The sequence below is a fragment of the Xenopus laevis genome, chromosome 5L (assembly GCF_017654675.1).
Source record: "Xenopus laevis strain J_2021 chromosome 5L, Xenopus_laevis_v10.1, whole genome shotgun sequence".
In the NCBI taxonomy this organism is placed as follows: Eukaryota; Metazoa; Chordata; class Amphibia; order Anura; family Pipidae; genus Xenopus; species Xenopus laevis.
This window is the reverse complement of record NC_054379.1, coordinates 98,345,521-98,367,009: the sequence shown is the minus strand read 5'-3', so window position 1 is coordinate 98,367,009 and position 21,489 is coordinate 98,345,521. Positions and strand designations below refer to the sequence as shown.

The window sequence follows — 21,489 nt, the reverse complement described above, 5'->3', positions numbered from 1 at the left end:
GCATATGCTTATGGAGCTGTATTAAATGGTGGAACTGGTACAGTATTATAATATGATTAGTTTGTCCATGTAACATAAAGGAGTGTTTTTAGTTGAGACAATGGTATGAAAGTATACAAGTTCTGTGTAACCTAGTCTTAAATAATATCTTATAGTAAATGTCTGTCAATGAAGAGCTCATTATTAAATAAAACTCACTGTAGGGAGGACTATCATATTTGCACAAACATTACAGCCAAGGGAATCCAATTAAAAGAATTGCTTATCAGGTCTAGTGTGCCTTTCTTTGCTTCAGTAAGTGTGTATCTTAGCATCATTTGCGTGCCATTTGTTGTTGCTACAAGGGTTTTAACGACACTGTGTGTGCATCAAAAGAAACCAAACACTAATGATAAAAGGAAAGCTTACTGGTGCAGTAACTGAATTACTTTCACAAATCAGCGTGAAGCAGCAACAACCAGTTCTTCACAAACGAAACATCATGTGAAGGCACATTGTTCTTTGCAAGATTTATCATCAGTAGGCTCTGTGAGAGTAAGAGCAAGTTCGCATTATCAAGGTGAAATTACATTGTGGACCAATCACAAAATATTTATTTTCCTTAGAATATTGTTGGACTTTTGACAAGAACACAAAGTAGAGAATCAAAACAACTATTTTTATTACTGGAAGTACGATGGTTACATCGCTATGCAAAATGAGTTAGATAAAAAAAAGGCTTTGGATTTAAGTAGAAATCAGTGCCAAAATATAGTACCAGAAGATAGGGTTCCAGTCATTCTTCTTTTGGAACTGGATTCATAAAATAAATGTGCATTATAGGGTAGAGGAGCACATAATATCTTATGCCATCACGGATTCTTTACGTTTAAATCCTACAATGATGAAGTGAATGTTTTGGATCATCTCTGTGGTATGATTTTAGCTTGCAGTTGTGCAGACATGCTTGTGATTACACAGATCAAATATTTGTTGAATAACATTAAACGGCGTATGTAATGTACTGTAAGATGTATCCTGCCCACAGGATAGGATTGTTGATTGCCTTGAGGCAATTGCATCAGGACAGCATATGTGCAGTTTATTGGGGTCAGTTACAGCCACAAGTACAGTATGAAGTACAGTGTACAATGTGTGCAATTTTGACCACAAATTGTCATGTATTTTACCCTCAATGTAGCAACTTCAACTGCAATTGTAAGTGGCTTATCTGCCTGATGAAATTGTGGGTGATGCATTAAAATGTGCACAATTGTACATTACTTTTGCGATTGCACTTATACTCAAATGGGACACAATTGTGTTGGAATTTTTCAGTTTGGCTCTAAAAATGTTCACTTTGTTTCATTTCTGAAGTTTGCTATCAAAATGTGTGGGCCCGATTCATTGGGCACAAGTGACTGTGGCAATTGATTTGGGCTACTGTGGGGATCCTGGTTCTACTGCCACCTTTGGTTATGAATAACACCTTATTTTTTATTGTTTTTTATTTGTACTGTGATGTGTTCTGTTTGATTGATCTACTGTATTTTACAACAGGTTTCCAAGGCTCCTTTGTCTCTGTTTTTTCCTTCCCCTAGAGCACATACGTATATGTATAGGTTTAAACCCTTGCTTCGTGTATAAGCAGTGCTGTACATTTCAAACAATGCATTAATAGAAAAGATAAAGGAACAATGAAATAATCAGAACATAAATGATAAATCAAACATATGCGATTATATTCCAGGCTAAAGTTCAATTAAAATGCTAGGTCAGGTAAACCAGGAAGACGGGGTTTCTCACCCATAGAACTAACAATCTGCAATCATTTTTCTTCTCAGAATTAATTTCTTCCTCATCGTATTTTGAGTTATCTGCTTTAGCTTCTTCAAATTCTTTTCAATTTTTCTCCTCTTCTTTTGCCCCATCTCCTTGTACAAAATTCATCATTCTGCTTCCCAATAATCACATTTTTCTGCACCTCCCTTCCTCCCTTTGTCTACTGTGTATTTTTTCTATATTTATCCCTTTCTTTTTCTGATTGCTTATTCTCTATCTGATGCCCTTCCTTTCCGTGGTGCCCTTCTTTTCATTTTACTGAAGCCCTTATATTCTTATAGTTAGGTATGAAATGCAGAATAATACTTTAATTTCCACTCATTTTTCAATTAATAATTTGCTTAAGGCTTTGTCTCTATAAAATATTCATTTGGGCAATTAGTTTGAGCCTAATAAATTAGTCTAATCTTAAATTAGCAGATCTGTGTCCAATTTTGCCTTGCACATGGTGTGCCAAATTGGGAAGTTTTGATTGCTCAGCCTTTGGGCAAATCATCAGATCATGGAGGACCTAGAAAGTGAAGTCAGCTGAATACTGTATACGAAGGCCAAGGCATTAATTTAATTGCAATTCTTTCTACCCAGCCTGATTATTATTTGAGATGGTCATATTTGGCTTATTGTGTATGGTCATGTATGAACTGTTAGTTCACAAACTGATTTTATATATATATATATATATATATATTTATATATATATATATATATATATATATATATATATATATATATACACATATATATATATATACATATACATATACATATATATATATACATATATATATACATATATATATATATATATATATATATATATATATATATATATATATATATATATATATATATATATATAAACCATTTATGATTGGATGTGAAAATTGAAAATAATGTTTAGCATAACGGGCGGCATGCAAAAGAAGAAGAAGCTAAAATGGCTTTTAGATAATAGATAAAGATAGAGTTATATGGGGCACCTGGATTAAGTAAAGGTTTTATCAGTCTAAAGCATTATTCTGAGAGTAATTAAGACTATAAAACTAATCCAGTAGAAGAAAAGGATTTGGGGGACAGTTATTCCACATGAACTATTTTGTTATTATGTACTGGAGAAATATAAATAAGACTACAGTGTATTTCTAATCGGGATTCTGGTCTTTTTTTCCGTTCAACAACATTTTTTCAAAGGTACACATTATTCCTTTTGTTTTGCTTTAAGTAGATAGTTAGTTTATAGCCCATACCTTGTCGATCATTTAACTTTATATGAAGTGGCCATACGGTTTATCCAGGAAATTCCATGGGAATAAGAAGGATTAGAATACTTTAGTTATAATAAATGGATAGTATGTAACCAAGTTATTAATAATATATCAATATACAGCTTAATGTAATTAATATAATGTTGCTAAATCAAATATATCAGAGTTATTGTAGAGGAAGAGACAGGATAAATCAATGATATTTAGGGGCCCATTTATTAAACCTCAATTCTTTTCTGGTTCAGGTTTTCAGGGGTAAATTTTTTGTGGAAAAAAAACCTTGAATTTTTAAAAGTCTATTATACCCCAAAGCTGCTAAAAATTTCAACTCGAAAATTCTCCATTTCAAACCTGTCAAGGTCTTGTAGAAGTCAATGGCAGATGTCACTGAAGTTGTTTCTTGACACAGTGATTTGTGCTGGATAATATAAAAAAGTCAGGGTTTTTGCCCGATGATCCAAAAAAGTTGAGTTTTTGCTGCGAAAGCTCAATAAAATTGGGGTTTCAATGTGTTAATCGTATGGTACAAATTTACTCTTAATTTTTTCATGATGTTTTGTCAAGAAAATTATTAATAAATTAGTTCAAAACCCACATAATTTTTTAGGAGCCTTTAGCAGAAAGGCCACAGTTGTAACTTTGGCAAACTCTTTGTGACTCATAAACACTGAACAAGGACTACAGTATGAATAAGGCTCAAAGGGGCATTTCAGATGCTCTAGAATATAACTTTTTCTGATTCATTGTATTAACATCATCTTCTAGTAAATATGTTAAAACAAGCAATGGTATTTTCACACATCCATGTTTTGTACTTTACATTTAGTCAAGCCATACTATTCTTTAGAGTCTCTTATCAAAAATCTTAGAAAACTACCCTTATAAAGATATATATGTAGTTTTTGGTTCTTGATTAAAGTAACAATAGTATGTTCCCATGTCTCAGATTAACTGTATAACATAGCCAGTTTGTGTACTTTATAAACTTCAGAACTGACGGTTGTATAATAAGTGACCAATCACAACTGGAGAGCTCCATGCATGTTAGCAGTATGGAGCATTACAATGAGTAAATCACATGCCTGTCACTCAACTTGTAAATACTGACCTTTCAGCACTTTCAGTCCAACATATTCCCACCACAGTTAGAGATATGTCAAAATTAGAAGTAACAGAAAAGTGTGTAATCAATCAATCAAACAAGTAATCTCCTGCAGGCAATCGGTTATTAAATTAAATATCTGCAAAATGTGTATTTAATTTTTAGAATAGAAAGAAAGGCTTTATTTTTCCAATATGTGTCCTGCAGGAGTATAACCTACCGTAACATGAATTTGTATTAAAAAAGAAAATGTTTATTTAGTGCCCACTTTTGCCTTCAACATTATTTGGACTGCAATAGTATGTATTTTAGTGTTCATAACTACATTTGATTGAATTATTTTTTATTTATAACATTATAACTTTATTTCATATCACTCTATGCATTCTCCAAAACTGAGCACTTCTCTACGTGCCCTACCAATATACTGATATTCCATTTATCAAGCTTGACCTCTCTTTCCAGAAAGAAGGCTTAATTTAAGTGACTTCCTAATGATAACAGCCAGTTTTAGAAACTGCCGTGTAGTTTAATTATGATTTGGATTTTATAATAAAAGTAAAGTTACAGTTATAAATTAAAAAAAAATTTTGACTACATCTGAACATATCTTGTCCTAATATAATCAGTTGTTTAACTAGACACTATTTATTTCCAAAATATAGTTTATTTTATAATGTTTTACTGCTGCCTTTATACAAATCATCTTATGACACTGTTATTTCTCTCCCTCCAAACATTTCATTTTCACTTGATATAAGTACATACAAGTAGGAACTGAAATGCTTTTTTTCTATTAGTTTGGCAATCCCAGTTTGCATAAGTGTGAGGATATGTATTTAAATCTGTAGTGCTAATACGGTATTAAAAAGGAAATAGATCACATTGCTTCAGGCTTAATATAATTGTGCTTCTAAATATTTCATTCCCATGAGTATATTATACAGTAGGTTAATACCAACCAACCAGACACCAATATATTGTGCTAATTTCAAGACAAATGGTTACCAAATCCCCACAACTGTATAGCTCATTCAAAAAAAATAAAATAAATAAATATATATATATATATATATATATATAACAAACAAGGGAAAGTTGTGCTCACCACTAGTTTTTTAAAATCATTAGGCGGGGGTGCAATGAGGGTGTGACCACAAAATACATATAGACAAATACAAGATTCCTCTGCACTCAACCCATTATCAATATATTTAAGACAGAGACATTTTGTGCATACTGCTACTGAAAAATGCCTTACCCTTTAAACAAAACAGGGATTGTTTGTCCATATATTGCAATATATTTAAGCTGGCCAACTACGTCAAAGTCATCCCATATCTGGCCAGTCCTATGCTCAATTTTCATTTGATTCATTAAGAATTCTATGGTTTCATTATACATTTTATAAAAGGGACGAATACGTTTTACCTGCAACTTACTAGCTGCTTTCAAAGTAAAACTCCCAAACTTGGCTGCCCTTTTATTAGACACCAGTGGGATCTATATATGTGCGTGTATGTGTATACAATATAAAGATTTTGTTCCATTACCAAAGAACTAAAGCTATTGAATAAAACTATTTACTTAGCCTTGGGAATGAAGTAAAATATATAAGTACATTTGGGGGCCCATTTAAGAAGGGTCAGTAGTCAAAGAAGTGAGTTTTCGAATTCAAATAGTTCAAAAAAATGCTTTGAATATTTGACCATTCGAAAATCCAAGTACTGTCTCTTTAAAAAACTTAGACTTTGAGACTTTGCCACCTTAAACCTGCCGAATTGCTATGTTAGCCTATGGGGACCTCCTAGAACCTATAGCCAAAATTTGGCTAAGTTTTTAGAAGTCGAAGTTTTTTTTTTTGTAAATCGATCAAACAATTTTACTTTGATCGAATATTCCCATATTCGATCAAAAAAAACTTACTTCGACTTCGAAATTGGAACTACTTCAATTCGATGTTCGGATTTCAACGTTTTTTTCACTTCAAAATTCGACCCTTAGTAAATGTACAAGTGCAACTTATCCGACCAAATTAGACAAAAGAGGGGGGGATTAATCAAACCCCCCTCTTCTGTAACTTTCACTTTTTATATCTTCCCCCCTTCCTTCAGTGTCCTTGTCTCAGTTGCTGTAATGATGCTTTTCCCCAAATGTTTCCTTTCACAGCTTATACACTGTGCATATACTGTACCAAACCAACAACTCATCAACTTCATGCCTCCCATATTAGGCTTATTTCAAACACAGAAATGTCAAATCTAGACAAAAGAAAAACAGAAACAACCTTTTCCATTTCAATTTCCCCCACTTTATTATAATTAATATTGAGATAACCTGTGATATTACCAATAATCTACCTGTAGACACATATTTATGCAGTGTTTCCATAATTTGCACTCAAAAATGGTCTACTTCATTTTAGACATATATAAGATGTGTTTAATTTTGTCTTGAAGTAACAGTCCTGCTTTTTTGTCTTTCCTTTAATTCATGGATTGAGAATTCTTTCACTTCACAGGTGCTACTTGAAATATCACAAATCTTTTTGGTGTTTTGTTATGGAAATAATGCTGCATTGATATGAATATTTTATTGAAAAGGTTGCATAAAATAAGTTATTGTCTAAGTGCAGAAAGAGTCTCAGAGTTTTTCAAAGTCCCTGTTTGAGCACAAATCAATAAATTATTCTGCCCTTTCTCTTGAGTACAAGAACACTGAAACAATAGCAATCAGTACAGTCATATATTCATAGTACAGCTGTGTTCAGACAACAGTATACTGCATGGCTGTTCTTATTTGGGGGTAAATGAATCCAAATAGATTCAAGCCAAGTCTTCAGCTCATTTTTTTAGGGCTTGGAAATAAGTATTTATTTGACCAATTGGGGCAAAATGGTTAATGGCTTGTCTATTACAGTACATTAGAAATAACTATATTGTTTGTGCTAGGGTTGCCTTTATTTGTTGGAGAAAAAAATAACAGTCTTTGATTTCTATATCAAAATTAAAGCTCATGCTGATGTTTCGCTCTCAACGTAATGATATGGGCAGGGTGTAAACTGAATAGAATAATGCTAAAGAAAATCATTACGTGATTATAGTTGTTTTGTAAATCTCTGAGCATTTTTATACCGGCGTTTTAGAACACCAGTTGTTAGACTTGTGTAATTCAAGCCCAAATTGGAGGACTTTTTTGGAGAATGGGTTTCCGTGCAAGGGTTCATATACCTGTATAATAAGAACCGACATAGTTTAACTCAGACATGTGTGTTTCAAGCCCTGTTTGAAGGAACAGCTTTTATTTAGAATCCACTTATTTCAAAACATATGGGCAGATTTACTAAGCTCGAGTGAATAAATTGAATGAAAAAATATTCGAATCGAATTCGATCTAATCGAATGATTCGAACGATTCAAAGTAAAAATCGTTCGACCATTCGATAATCTAAGTACTGTCTTTTTTTAAAAAACTTTGACTTCATACTTCGCCACTTTAATTCTACCGAAGTCCAATGTTAGCCTATGGGGACCTTCCCCAGCAGTTTTCTAAGTTTTTTTTGGTCGAATAAAAATCCTTTCATCAGTCGCTTAAATTTATTCGATCGTTCGATCTAAGCTTTTGCGCTAAAAGGATTTTACTTCGAGGGTCGAATTTGAGTGTTTTTTATCCCTTGAAATTCGACCCCTGATAAATCTGCCCCAACCCTAAATTTGTACCCATGATATCTAGGAAAGCAAATAATAATTATGCCCAAATCTCACCCTAAGTGGCAGATTTATCAAGGGTCGAAGTGAAAATTTGAAAATTCGATCGTATACCCCAGAGTTTTGAAAACTAGATTGTTTTTAATAAATTTCGATTGGTCTCAAAAGTGGCTCAAAATCTATACCACTCATTGAAAAAAGGCTGTCTAATTTACCAAACTGTATAACACAGAATTTGTATAAACAAAGGTTTATATTATATGGCCCTTTATTTATTTATACCATAAGCAAAGAAGATCTAATTTCTGCCTATCTCATGTGTACTGATATAAACTCATTATAATACGTAGAGTGCAAATGTTCACATATATGTTTCCTACTTAAAGTATGGCAATGGTTGTAAGAATATTTACAGTAAATAGCAGTTGGCCAGAATCCCATATACCGTTATGGGATCCCTTATCCGGAAACACATTATCCAGAAAGTTTCAAAGTACAGGAATGCAATCTCCCATAGAGTCTATTGTTAAGAAATGGTTACCCTTTTTCTCTATAATAATAAAACAGTTCCTTGTATCTGATCCAAAATAAGATTTAATTACTGTATTCCGTACTGGCAGAAAAACAATCCTATTGGGTTTATTTAACATTTAAATCATTTTTTTAGCATTCTAAAGGCATAGTGATCCAAATTACAGAAAGATCTTTCATCCAGAAAACCTCCGGTTCCGAGTATTCTGAATAACAGGTCACATACCTGTACTCACATTTGATGTAAATTCTTTTTGTAGTATCTTGTATTTTTCTGGTTGGTAGTCACAAATAATATGTTGCAATGTTCCAGCAATTCTTTTTATGTTTTGAGCAGTGTTTTGTGCCTTCTTTCTGACGTAACCATTAAACTTTCCATGGTGGCTTCCTGTTTATGTTAAAACTATGGTCTCTTGTTTAAACTCCCTTCTAAAGTGACATGATGCAAATGTCTTGTCATGAATATACCAGCAAACAATTGAAGTATACAGCTGCACTGTCCCTTGTGGTACTTGGTCCCCTAAGATGCAAAGTAGAGAATGGAGATAAAGAACTCTGGTTTTATATTGTTGGTTTTCTTCATAACAATTGTTATTCTTGAGAATTTGTGTGTGGAAGAATTTGGCATGTTTTTGTGAGGCAACTGTTTGTTACCTGAGAAGAAGTACTCACCTTACATTATGGCTGATAATGTTTAAGCATAAATAAAAAATGGTGCATTATTATTGGTTATTATTGCCTGCATGTAAAACATAATGCAATGCTGAATATTTGTATGTTAATACAACACAAATGGTAATCGTTCCCATAATTACTGAAAAATATGCATTGCAAATGATTGATGTATTGTTAGGAGTTATAATTAAGGACATTTTTCTATAAATATCTAGTGTATAGGAATGGCACCAGTGCTTCTAAGAAAATAATTTTTGGTCACGAAACATGTCAAGCAGGCTCCCCTTCTCTTGCCTTTGTGAGTCTTTGTTGTTTTTAATGCATACCAATAAAGCTGTGCTATTGATTTTACATGTCACCTCTCCCCTGTTCTCAGTAAGGATCAGCTCTGAATTAAGGTTTTTTTATTTATGAACTACAAATCTTTATCATGTTGCTCTTGTTTAGGGCATGTGTTGGTTGTGATAATTATCTACTTATGTAATATTTCTGGCATTCTCTATTAGAATGTTAAGTAATTCTAAACACAGTTTTTTAACAACTTTAATAGGAGAGATCACATATTTCTCAGTCTGACAAGATGCATCCTTGCTTGCTAGTATATTGCTAAGGAGCGTCGTATAGGTCAGTGTGCACCATGTATCTAACCATGAGTGGTGGAAGAGTTTGTTGCATGCAATTCAACTTATTATATAGTCAACACTCCACATATCAATTGCCATGCAACCACTTATCATTTAGTGTTTTGTAGGACATAAGTGATAAATTACACAAGTGCAGTTGCCCAATGCAACCAATGAGCAATTTGTTTTGAACAATCAACTGCACATTAGAAAATGACTAATTGGTAATTTGATAAGAAATGAATTATGATCAGTCTGCACTGGTATAGTCTATATTTTGCACTAGCAGCCCAAAATGTGCATGTAGGGGGTGAAAAAAATGTGGAATATGGAATGGAATATTTGTATGCAATCACTGTCTTTAATAAACACTTCAGTGACAGTTAGAGAGCAATGGAGGAAAACTTATTCTTTTTCTGCAGTAGAACTACCTCAAGCTGCTAAACAGATAGAATTCTTGAAATGTTAAAATGCTCAGTTTGTAGAGGTGTTGCAGGTCTAGTAGGCAGATTGAGGGCATTTTATTGTCTGTTTTTTCAGTAGAATATTAAAATTCAGATGGTTAAACAGTCAGAGATGATGATCACAAAGCTAGGCAGTCATTTATATTAAAACAAGTAATGTGTATATTGCACTAAAAATCTTCTTGATGCTGGATAAGGTTTAATTATTGTCTGATGGTAACTATGTAAAAGGGTCTGCATTTCTTATTTTTTGTATGACAGCTATACAATAGGGATGGGTGAATTTTTAGCCTTGTTTCACTGCGGAACTGACACCCATAGACTTGTATGGCGTTGTTCATCAAAAAAAAATGACGCGCATCAAAACAAAATTTGCCATGCAACAACATTTTTTTGACGCCCATAGACTTTAATGGGCGTCGGCGACATTTCGGGTCAAATTTGCCAATCCCTACTATACAACTTAAATCTGTATCTTCCCACTATCTAAATGAAACAAAGGCAATTTAATGTGCATCTCCTGAGCAGATGTGTTCTTATTATGCAAGGGCAGACAACAAGGAATATTGTAAGGAATGAGTAAACTATAATAAAGTGTAAGATGTATAGGCAGGTTCTGCTTTACATTAAAAATACATCTATGGATATATTTGTAATGAAAAGAATGGACAGAACATGTTTTCATATTTTAGGATATTGCTCATGCTGGAAAATGTATACATTATTATTTAGTGCCCCTTTGGTTAATTCTTAAAAATCACAATACTCTTAATTGAAAGGCTAGTTTATACAATGTATTTAGAGCACCACTGGTTTGAGATGAACATAATAAAGTTGTCTAAAATGAGGCAGCTAAAGAACAACTATGTCCAGCAAAATGGCTAAAGTGTCTGTCACCCATTCCTCTGAATGGAAATTGCACTGCATACGACACACTGAAGTGAGAATAACAGGAAAATATCAGTTTTCACATATGATAATAAACCCAAGCTGCAGTATAACACATAGTTTGATTGAGTATCTAACACTAGGTAACAGAGAAATGTTGTCTGGCCCCTACAAACTCTAATGGAAAGGTTGGCAGAGAGGCTGGCTGCCAGAGGGTTTGTTTATAAAAGGCTGAGAGATTGAATAAGAATCACATTAGGTGAAAAGGGAAAATTGGGGGCACATCAAAAGAGAAGAAGTGAGATTCTCAGCTGGAGATAAGGAAGGTCTAGAGAAGCTGGAGGCATTTTCAATATCACTGCATTTACTGACAGCCATACTGTCATAATACCAGCCATTAAATATAGATTTTCAATATGATCACAGTGACAGATAGTGACTGCATGGCTGGGAAGCACTGAAACTTTTGCCCTAACCAATAGGAAAGGCTGTTAGCAGCAGACAGCAGATGTATCACAAGGCACAGTAGCTCACATGTAATGAAAGCCTGGCATTGTATTAAGGACATTCCATATAATATGAATATCTTCTCTGGGAATAGATAAATAATAGGATATGCTCATTCCGACTGTAGTTTCCAGTATACAAAAAACATGCCATAGTTCATATCTGTTCAAAAATAATAATAATATTATCTGCCCAATAATGTCTGTGATAAAAAATAGTTACACATTTAAAAAGGGGTTCCTTAGTGGCATGCAAATGCAGAAACGTTATAATTATCCTTGCAAAACGTTATCCTGTATAAAAGTTCATATGTCTGTTGATGAAAAACAGCTGTTAAAAATCTTATCAAAGACAGAAGAGAATTATTCAAATGGATTCTGTATTAAACCCTTGTGGATTCATCTTTATAGTGTACATGTGAAAAGCAATTTCCCCTTAACAAAACCACAAATGCTTGCTTTTAGCTCTTAACAAATTATTGATTTTGCTGTAACTGTTAGTATAATGTTTTTATTTATTTTTGCAGCTATAGGATCAAATGAATCCATGTTCTGCTATAATGAATAAACAGCACAAGTTTCAGATTGGTTTTTAAAAAGACATAGAATGATAGGTTTTCAATATATAATATTTATGGGGGTTGGTGAGTTTATAATTGTGGTTTTCCTAGTAGTGTGCTCTCTCCAGCTTTATAAAAGTTTAGTAACTATGCCTATTAAACTTAATAATTTAAATGGCAACAATGCTTTGTTGTAACAAATTATACATTTTGTCCAGTACAGTGAACTTAGCAATAAAGTTATTATGTTATCAATAATGTCATCGAAATTATACATTATCCAACATGTATAGTAAGGTCAAGGGACTAAGGCACCCAAAGTGGCCATGTGCAATGTAATTTGCTCTGTTAACGACAATTAAATTATGAGCTTTTTTAGTCAGTCACATTGTACTAAACACTTAGGGGCTGATTCACTAAATTCGAGTGAAGGATTCTAAGTAAAAAAACTTTGAATTTCGAAGTATTTTTTGGGCTACTTCGACCATCGAATGGGCTACTTCGACCTTCGACTACGACTTCGAATCGAAGCATTCAAACTAAAAATCGTTCGACTATTCGACCATTCGATAGCCGAAGTACTGTCTCTTTTAAAAAAACTTCGACCCCCTACTTCGGCAGCTAAAAGCTACCGAAGTCAATGTTAGCCTATGGGGAAGGTCCCCATAGGCTTTCCTAAGTTTTTTTGATCGAAGGATATTCCTTCGATCGTTGGATTAAAATCCTTCGAATCGTTCGATTCAAAGGATTTAATCGTTCGATCGAAGGAATAATCCTTCGATCGTACGACCGCAGAATTTGCGCTAAATCCTTTGACTTCGATATTCGAAGTCGAAGGATTTCAATTCCTAGTCGAATATCGAGGGTTAATTAACCCTCGATATTCGACCCTTAATGAATCAGCCCCTTAGGTTTCATGACATTGTCACAAGCTCTGTTGTCTAATTGTTTAGATATGCAAACACTCAAAGTTTCTATACCTATGAAACAGGGTCTATGTTGCAGCTATACCACCATTTAGATCTCAAGTCCTTCTGAATGTAAAGTATTTTTGTTAGAACTTGTACAAGAACATGAACATAAAAAAAAAATATATCAAAATTTAACAGGATATTTTCAAGATGAATTGATTGTCTTCATCTTATGCTTTGTCTTCATCTTATGCCTCATATATCTAGTCATTTTATACCTAGGCCTCTTCAACTACAAAGTAATTCAGGTATCTTGATTAGTGATGAGCAAATGTGACCCTTTTTACTTTACTGTAAATTTGCCAAATTCACTGAAGTCAATGGGCATTTTTTTCAGGGGACATGTGTTACATTTTTTTAAGCTAAACATTAGAGTCTATGGGCGTTTTTTTGCAGTAAAATGCAGAGAAAATATTTCGCCCAACCCTAATCTTGATATCTGATTTTGAAAAGCCTAAGGCAATGCGTATTTGCAATACCCTATCTAAGGGGTTGTGAGTTTATGCAGTGTATGCTCAAAATATTATAGTGGATTCCTCTACAGAATATTATCCTCTATAGAATATTATTATCTAGGTGATCAATCATATATGCATATCTGTTTGGGGTGACCTTCAGAATTTATTTTCTTGTCATTTAGTTTATTGATTCATTGAACATCTCCCTTGTGACTGTCTGGTAGAAGAATATATATAGAAGTATGGAACATCTATGTGTTGCATTCCTCATTTTACTATTGCCATTGTGTTAAATGTATTTCTCATTTCTTATCTGTGTTTCTATACTCTTAGAACCTGCTCTTACATGACACACTAATGCCCCACTGACTGCCAAGATTATGAAACCTTTTTTATTCACATACATTTATACCCCTCTGCAAATGATTCTCTCTTCTTTCGTAACCTTCCATTCTCTCAATCTCCACAATGCTGCCCTTCCCTTGTACTTTACAAACATATTTTTGTGTTTCCAACAGTGCTGCATCTTCAGGTCTTTTGTTCTTCTGAGTACCGCAAGTCTTAGCCCTAGCCCCCTTAATATGTTTATCTTCCTGGAAACTCATAGTGTGTTTTGGGGTGCTTCACTTCGATAAAACAGACAACTAGAATAATCTTAAGAGGGTCAAATAGTAACATGTTAGAATAAGCACCTTTCATTTTATGTTTGAGAGCTACAACTGGTTCAACGTTGATCATTCTAAATAATGGTATTTATTCAATGGCAAGCTAAATACATATTCAGTATTATTAAATTATTAAGAGGAACTGTTACTTTCTAAAAGATATTAACTGCTTAAATATTTGTTTTTATATTTTGTATGATTTTGGTATATGTTGAAGAATTCATTGTATTTCAGTAATAAGCCTTGTCAAAAATAATTATTGTGATGACATTTTCATTTACTTCAAATCAGGGTATTAATACTTCTGAAAAAAAAATATTTGTTTAGAAAATATCTTGAGTGGTTTCCTTGCTGTGTTTTGCATACATGTGTAGTTATTATTAGTATATTTTTTGTTTCATTTTTTGTTTTCATTCAAGTCTTGAATCTTAATTGTTACTGTTGATATACTATTGGTATTATTTTCAAAATTTTTAAACACCATATATAAATGCCTCGGTAAGCGTAGCTGTATACTCAGCTGTAGTGCATTGTAATTGGAATGAATACTTTTTTCTTATTGCCCTGAGTCCTTTTTAATGCAGTCTTCCTTGTCACTGCATCAGTTGATTTGTTTACAGACAAAGGAGGAAAGTTTCAAATTCTAAAAAGGTATAGCTCCATCATTTTAAAAAAATTACATTTGCAGTTTCAGTTTTCTTATAGTTTATAGAGACAAGATGAAAATCCAAATATCTTGTTTCCCATAATAAAAAAAGACAATCACTTAAACCTATCCCTAAACTTCCACATGTTTTTCTCAGACACCCTGGTCTTCAACAGCCGTATGTGTTAATTTTTGCCAAAAACATCCTCCAATCCTACTGATTTATTCTGTGACTCTTCGTTAATTTTGTTTTTCTCCTGTTCATTATCATAAATTAGTAAAGCAAGGTGTAACTTGCGCTACATAATAAAATTATAAGGATGATCTTTGCAGCAAGAGAAGATATTTTGTATCTACTACAAATAGATGGTACAACCAAAGTAATATATTAGACAAGGATATTGCATAGTTGTACTACCTTTGCAAAGGACAGATATAGAAGGTGCTCTACCCATGCATTTAGCATGAACCCAGAACCGTAACAATTAGAGCACCAATAGTGTAGCATTCATTCATTCGTTCATTCATGTAGCATGAATTCATTCATTTGTTCTTTCACATACTGGTGCTTCATCACAGTATGTTAGGTACATTGCCCAGCATGATGAATAAACTGTTTCTGTAGCATTAGGTTTATATTGTCTGTTAATATTTTAAACTATGAACCTTCCATACAGAGCTCATACATTCATATAATTAGAGTATCATCCAAGAAATAATGGTTACATACCATTAATGTAAACCAATACATTTATAAAATATGTTTTTTTGATATTTTGTCCTTGAAATGCATTTTAGTTGTTCCATGTGTTTATCATTTCCAGGTCAAAAGGCAAGAATACAAATATAAAGGAAAAATTATGCAAATCATGTGGCATTCTCATGGAATGATCCTCTTCCATTTGTTTGGTACAATGTTGCTGGGATACCAAACCCAGCATACTTTAAACCTTGATAGTACAGTAGTCTAGTAACATTTAGATAAAGCATGGTGTAAATAGTGTGCCACCTGTACATAAATATTTAGTCCATTGCTTTTATTGATCTGACTCAATATATTCATCTCTATATGGAAAATACATTTTCTTTCTATATTTTCCTCAGGGGCCTGATTTCAGCTTGAACATTCTTTCAGGAAACCCTGCATGAGTTTCCTAACAAACGTAGGGGTTTGGGCCAAAAAAGCTTGGCAATTTTCATAATTTTTCACAAACAGGCTTTTATAATGAAGAAAAATGTTGGCAGCTTTTAGACGCTGAAAGGCTTGAGCCTACATGTAATAGTAAACTGTCTTGGAAGCTGGGAACAAGTACCACAACAGGTTTATTTTATTGTATTAAGGTTTTTAAAATTAAATATTAAATAATAATGAAAGCTTATGGGAGGGCTGTGCTTAATAACTATACTGTCACCAACTGAGAACTTATATCTGCTTTAACATTAATAGAAATGAGAGAACCATACAGGGGTTGACTTTATTGATGTTTTTTGCATTGGCTGAAAAAAGCAAAAATACGTTTTTGATTTTGATAAATTGACATTGGTTTGCTAATTCTTATAAGAATGACAAAATTGGGGAACAATTACTGGTATGCGTTCTTCTGCTGTGCTGTAAACTTGCTAGATTTTTTGTGAAATAATTAGTGATGGGTGAATAAATTTGGCAGGCACAAACTTGCAGGTAATTTTCGCATTTCACTGTCGGCGAATAAATTTGCGAAACTGGCACAAAAATTCGCCAGTGTCAAAAATTTTTGAATGCGCACCGGAAAAGTCACTTGTGTCAAAACCGTTGTGCGTCAACATTATTTGGACGCCCATTGACTTTAACGCCAGCGTCAAAATTGGCACCGATGTAAAAATTTGCGATACGGGACAAATTCACCCATCACTAGTTATAGTATAAAAATAGAATTATATTTATTAAATATCATTATTCTGACATCTGGGTTGTCCTGATTCTATTTCTATTTCTGCCTGTTAAGCTTACCTGCTGGCTAATATGCTTTAAAGACTCCTCATACCAAAAAAGAAACAGCGCCAAACAGAATCAGAAGAGTGGTCAAAAACAGGCAAGGGTCAGTGCAAACATGCAAGGACAAGCGGCCCCAGGGCCAGATTTACAAAGCGGACACCCCCTATGCCCGCTGCTGTTTGTTACCCCTGTCCCCTTTATTCATGCACATGCACAAATTTTCATCATCAGGTTGGGAGCACTGGGGATTGGCACATGGGAAATGTAAAAAAACTATTGTATCTCATGATCAGCTCCAGACCTTCCAAACCAATGCAGGTGTGGCTTCATGCCTTGGTCGCCGTTGCACAAATCCAGGCCTACAGACGGCTGGTGTCTGCCAAATATATTTATAACAATGTTATACAGAATTAATTGCGGTTAATTTATAAATATATATATATATATATATATTAATAGGAGACACGTTTCTATGAACCCACCAGATGGTCTGTTTCAGTCCTTGTACTTTATGCTTGAGTGGGCCTATTATTAAGGTCGCACACCATGAGGCCCGTTGTTATGACCAGCGTGCACCCCTTTCATTTTTTCCATTTTTTTTCTATTTGGTTTGCTCATGTTTTTCTGGATATGTTTATACACTTGTGTATGTTCTTCAGTTCACATAGACTTGTCACACTTGGTTCTCACCACCTATGGGGGTGGGGGTGGAGTTAGGGGCTGCCTAGCAACTGTTTTGGCGCCTTTTTGGGTATTTAAACTGTCACTTCCTGTTTAGCACTGTTTGTCCTTGAGAAAGGTTCCTGTGAGAATAAAAAAAAAAAAAAAAAAAAAAAAGGTTTTTCCTTGAGAAAGGTTCCTGTGAGGAACCGAAACGTCGGATTCAATAAACCTTTTTTTCTTATTTCAATATATCGAACGTTTGAGTTTTTCATGCAAATCCTGGGAGTGCCGGTACTACGTGCTTTTCCAATATATATATATATATATATATATATATATATATATATATATATATATATATATATATATATATATATATATATATATATATATATAGAAAAATGTTTAAATATGTTCTTAGGACATTGTTATTAAATTTCACAAAACTTGCAGCACTAAAAATGAAAAGAACTGATATGCAGAAACCAAAAAGTGAGTCCTCAGTTAATTAGTTCAACTGGAAAACAGAAGAAGGAATGTAATAGAAATGCAAAAAAGACAATATTTTACATTTACAGTAAAATAGTTACAGGTATATAGAATATAAAATATGCTTGCCCTCTTTTGGTAGTAACAACACTTGTCTAGTATTGTAGAAATATGCTAATTTATGGGAGACATATTTGGGACATCTGAAGCACTTATATGAATTCATAAATCCAGTGTAAGTTGTCAGCTACTGATTTTTGTTCTCCTTCTCCCAAGTGACCTAAAGAAAAATACTTCCAATGAATGGTCATATATTGAATAACTTGGCAGAGGTATTAAATATTATTACTGTAAATTGTTACCAGAATACTGTAACATGGTCCCTGTTGTTTAAGACCTTGCATAATAGCCAAGAGGAAAGCTTCAAAGTTGGACCCTGGTCTACTGAGATTTAAATTTTTGAGATTGTTGAATAGTAACCATATATCTGGCCAATATACAGATGCAGTAAAGGTTTCTTTAGGCTGTATTACACATTGTGGTTTCAAGATATCTGTTGCCTTTTTACGCACAATAAAAAGAGCTAAGTTTATGTATTTTTAAGATACAAATGAGTATTATGTCACATTTCTATAAACACTAACTATAATGGTGCTAATATTACACTAAAAGCCACCCATACTATTAAAATGAATTCTTGATTGACATGGACATATTAACCTATCAAGTTTTAACAGCATAGAAAGTTGTTAATAGTATGTGTTATCTAGAAGTTCATAAAACATTATGTTTTCCAAATCGCATCAAAGGACGCCTTTCTGCTACATAAGGAAACCATAAATGATTCCTTTTGTTGAGGGTCAGAGAAGGTGAAAATGGCCCTGAGAAAGTAAGTGAAGAAAAGAGTAGGTAAGGAAGTAAGCTTGTACCACAAGAGTTTTTGTTTTTAGTGGGAATTCTTAGTTCCAACTCTGGATAATTTGTTTAATGTGTGCACTACATGTGCAAATGAATTTCCCATCCTCTGATTCACACCTTTCATATTAATCTTCTATGTAGTATCCTACTAAGTGGAGAGTTTGTAACATACATTATTTTATTGTAAGCTGCTATATGCAGTAGTTACTACTCAAACTGGCTAAACCTTTGTTATGCCTTAAACTTACAGAAAGGTCATAAATAAGTAAACGGAATTATGACATAATGCATTTGATTCAAAGTACTTGGACGCTTGTCTCCTTAGATAAAGCCAAAGGGACTATCAAAGAGAATGCATGGGGCAAGTATTTGATCTGGGGGTCTTGGGGTCTTCTTCTATAAATGTATTTAAATCACAAAGGATGGGTTTCTGACATGCTAATCAAAACACAGCAGGTTTTTATCTTGACTTTTGCATATTGCACATTGCCAATGAAAGCCTGCAGCTGAGAAAATCCTTGGGGCAAGTTTACTATCTTGTGAGTTCTTCATACTGTATTTTACTTTGTTACTTAAAACATTGCTGGATATGAAACAGCATGCATATGAAATTCTAGCTGGAATGTTTTAATACTTTCTGATAGGGATGCACCGAATCCAGGATTCGGTTCGGGATTCGGCCAAGATTCGGACTTTTTCAGCAGGATTCAGATTCGGCCGAATCCCTGTGCCTGGCCGAACCGAATCCTAATTTGCATATGCAAATTGTGGGGAGGGCGGGATTTCACATGACTTTTTGTTACAAAACAAGGAAGTAAACCGATTTTTTCCACTTTTTCCTTCCCGCCCCTTATTTGCATATGCAAATTAGGATTCGGATTGGGTTCGGGATTCGGCCGAATCTTCCAAGATGGGTTCGGGTATTCGGCCAAATCCAAAATAGTGGATTCGGTGCATCCCTACTTTCTGATGGGGTTTATCACTGTTAATGTTCATGCAGTAAATGGTTCTGGTTTGGCTGACATTTTGGAAATTAGACTTCCAGAAGTGAAATCTTGTCAGGGATGAGTTTTAGATTACTCTATACTGTATTAGAAGCTTTGAGGTGTATAATGTCAAGTTTAATTGTCAGTCAAATGAATTAATGTTAAGTGAGCAGAACAACAGGCTAAAGCAGAACATACAGTATAAACTATTATAAACTGTTACCACTCTTAATTGCCATTAAGTATCTTACAAGTAGATTGCATACTACAATTTTCCGCTTCAATGCCATGCAAACATAGAACACAGTTGCTACACATTAAAGATTGTACAATGTTAAAGATATTAGAATTTTGAACGTATGTGTTGTGCAAAGTACATGAAAACAAACTATAATATATGTACATGGGCTGCAAAGCGGCTAACATTTCTGTCTTGCATAACTGAGGTCCTGGGTTTGTATTGTCACTATCAGTGAGTGGTTGCCATGTTCTTCTTGTGCTTGTGTGGGATACCATTGCTTATTCCAATTTCCTCTCACACTTCAAAACATACAAGCAGATGCTTTGGCTCCCAATAAAATGATAGGGACCTTAGACTGTAGGGTTTGCTGGAGCAGGAGCTGGTGGGAATATTGTATAATCTGTCCACAAGCTGTGAATTATGTTGGGGCTTTATAAATAGTGGTCAGAAATAACATATAAGAATTTCCTTTCTAATGTATTCTAATACTTTGTAGCCTCAAAGGAGAACCTTTTAATTAGTACAGGGAGTAAAGGGAGTCGCTGAGTTACAAATGTACTTACTGTACATACAACCGGCACATACAAACTAGGGATGCACCAAATCCAGGATTCGGCCAGGATTCGGTTCGGGATTCGGCCTTTTTCAGCAGGATTCAGATTCGCCCAAATCTTTTTGCCTGGCCGAACCAAATCCTAATTTGCATATATATAAATTAGGGGCAGGTAGGGAAATCACATGACTTTTTGTCACAAAAGAAATTTTTTTCCACTTTTTAATTTCCTGCCCCTATTCGGTTTGGTATTCGGTCGAATGTTTCACCAAGGATTCGGGGATTCAGCTGAATCCCAAATAGTGGATTTGATGCATCCCTAATACAAACGGAGGCTATTCCAGTATTGTATTGTGGTTTGCTTGGCCTTTATTAGCATTAAGCTTTAATAAACCACCCGCCCCAACCCCCTCTGGTGTGTGTTGTCTACTGTGGAACACAGAAAGTTAAAAATAAATACTATGTTAAGACAGACATCTGTCTAATTTGCCTTTAATAGATAAATGTACCTGTTTCAACAGCTTAAGAATCAACTTACAGATCCTATCTCGTACGTCACCTGGGGACTACCTGTATCATGTAGACAATGCCTTTGTTCCTTTAGTAGCCAATCTCAGTGATGCCATTAACTAGCTTTATACTGAGACTGTATTATGGCTACTAATATGTTTTATTCCATGCAGGCTCCCTCCTATTGATCTTACAGTCAATAATTTTATAGCACTGTATGGTATATAGGACCTTAGCAACTTAATAACAATATACATTTACATGGGGGGGGG

The 21,489-nt window shown here is 34.0% G+C and overlaps 1 protein-coding gene across 5 annotated transcripts in view; it reads left to right on the top strand.

The window, feature by feature from the left end:
- LOC108716926 (adhesion G protein-coupled receptor B3) overlaps window positions 1-21,489 on the top strand; it is a 490,100-nt gene that overhangs the window by 371,168 nt on the left and 97,443 nt on the right. The window lies entirely within an intron of this gene.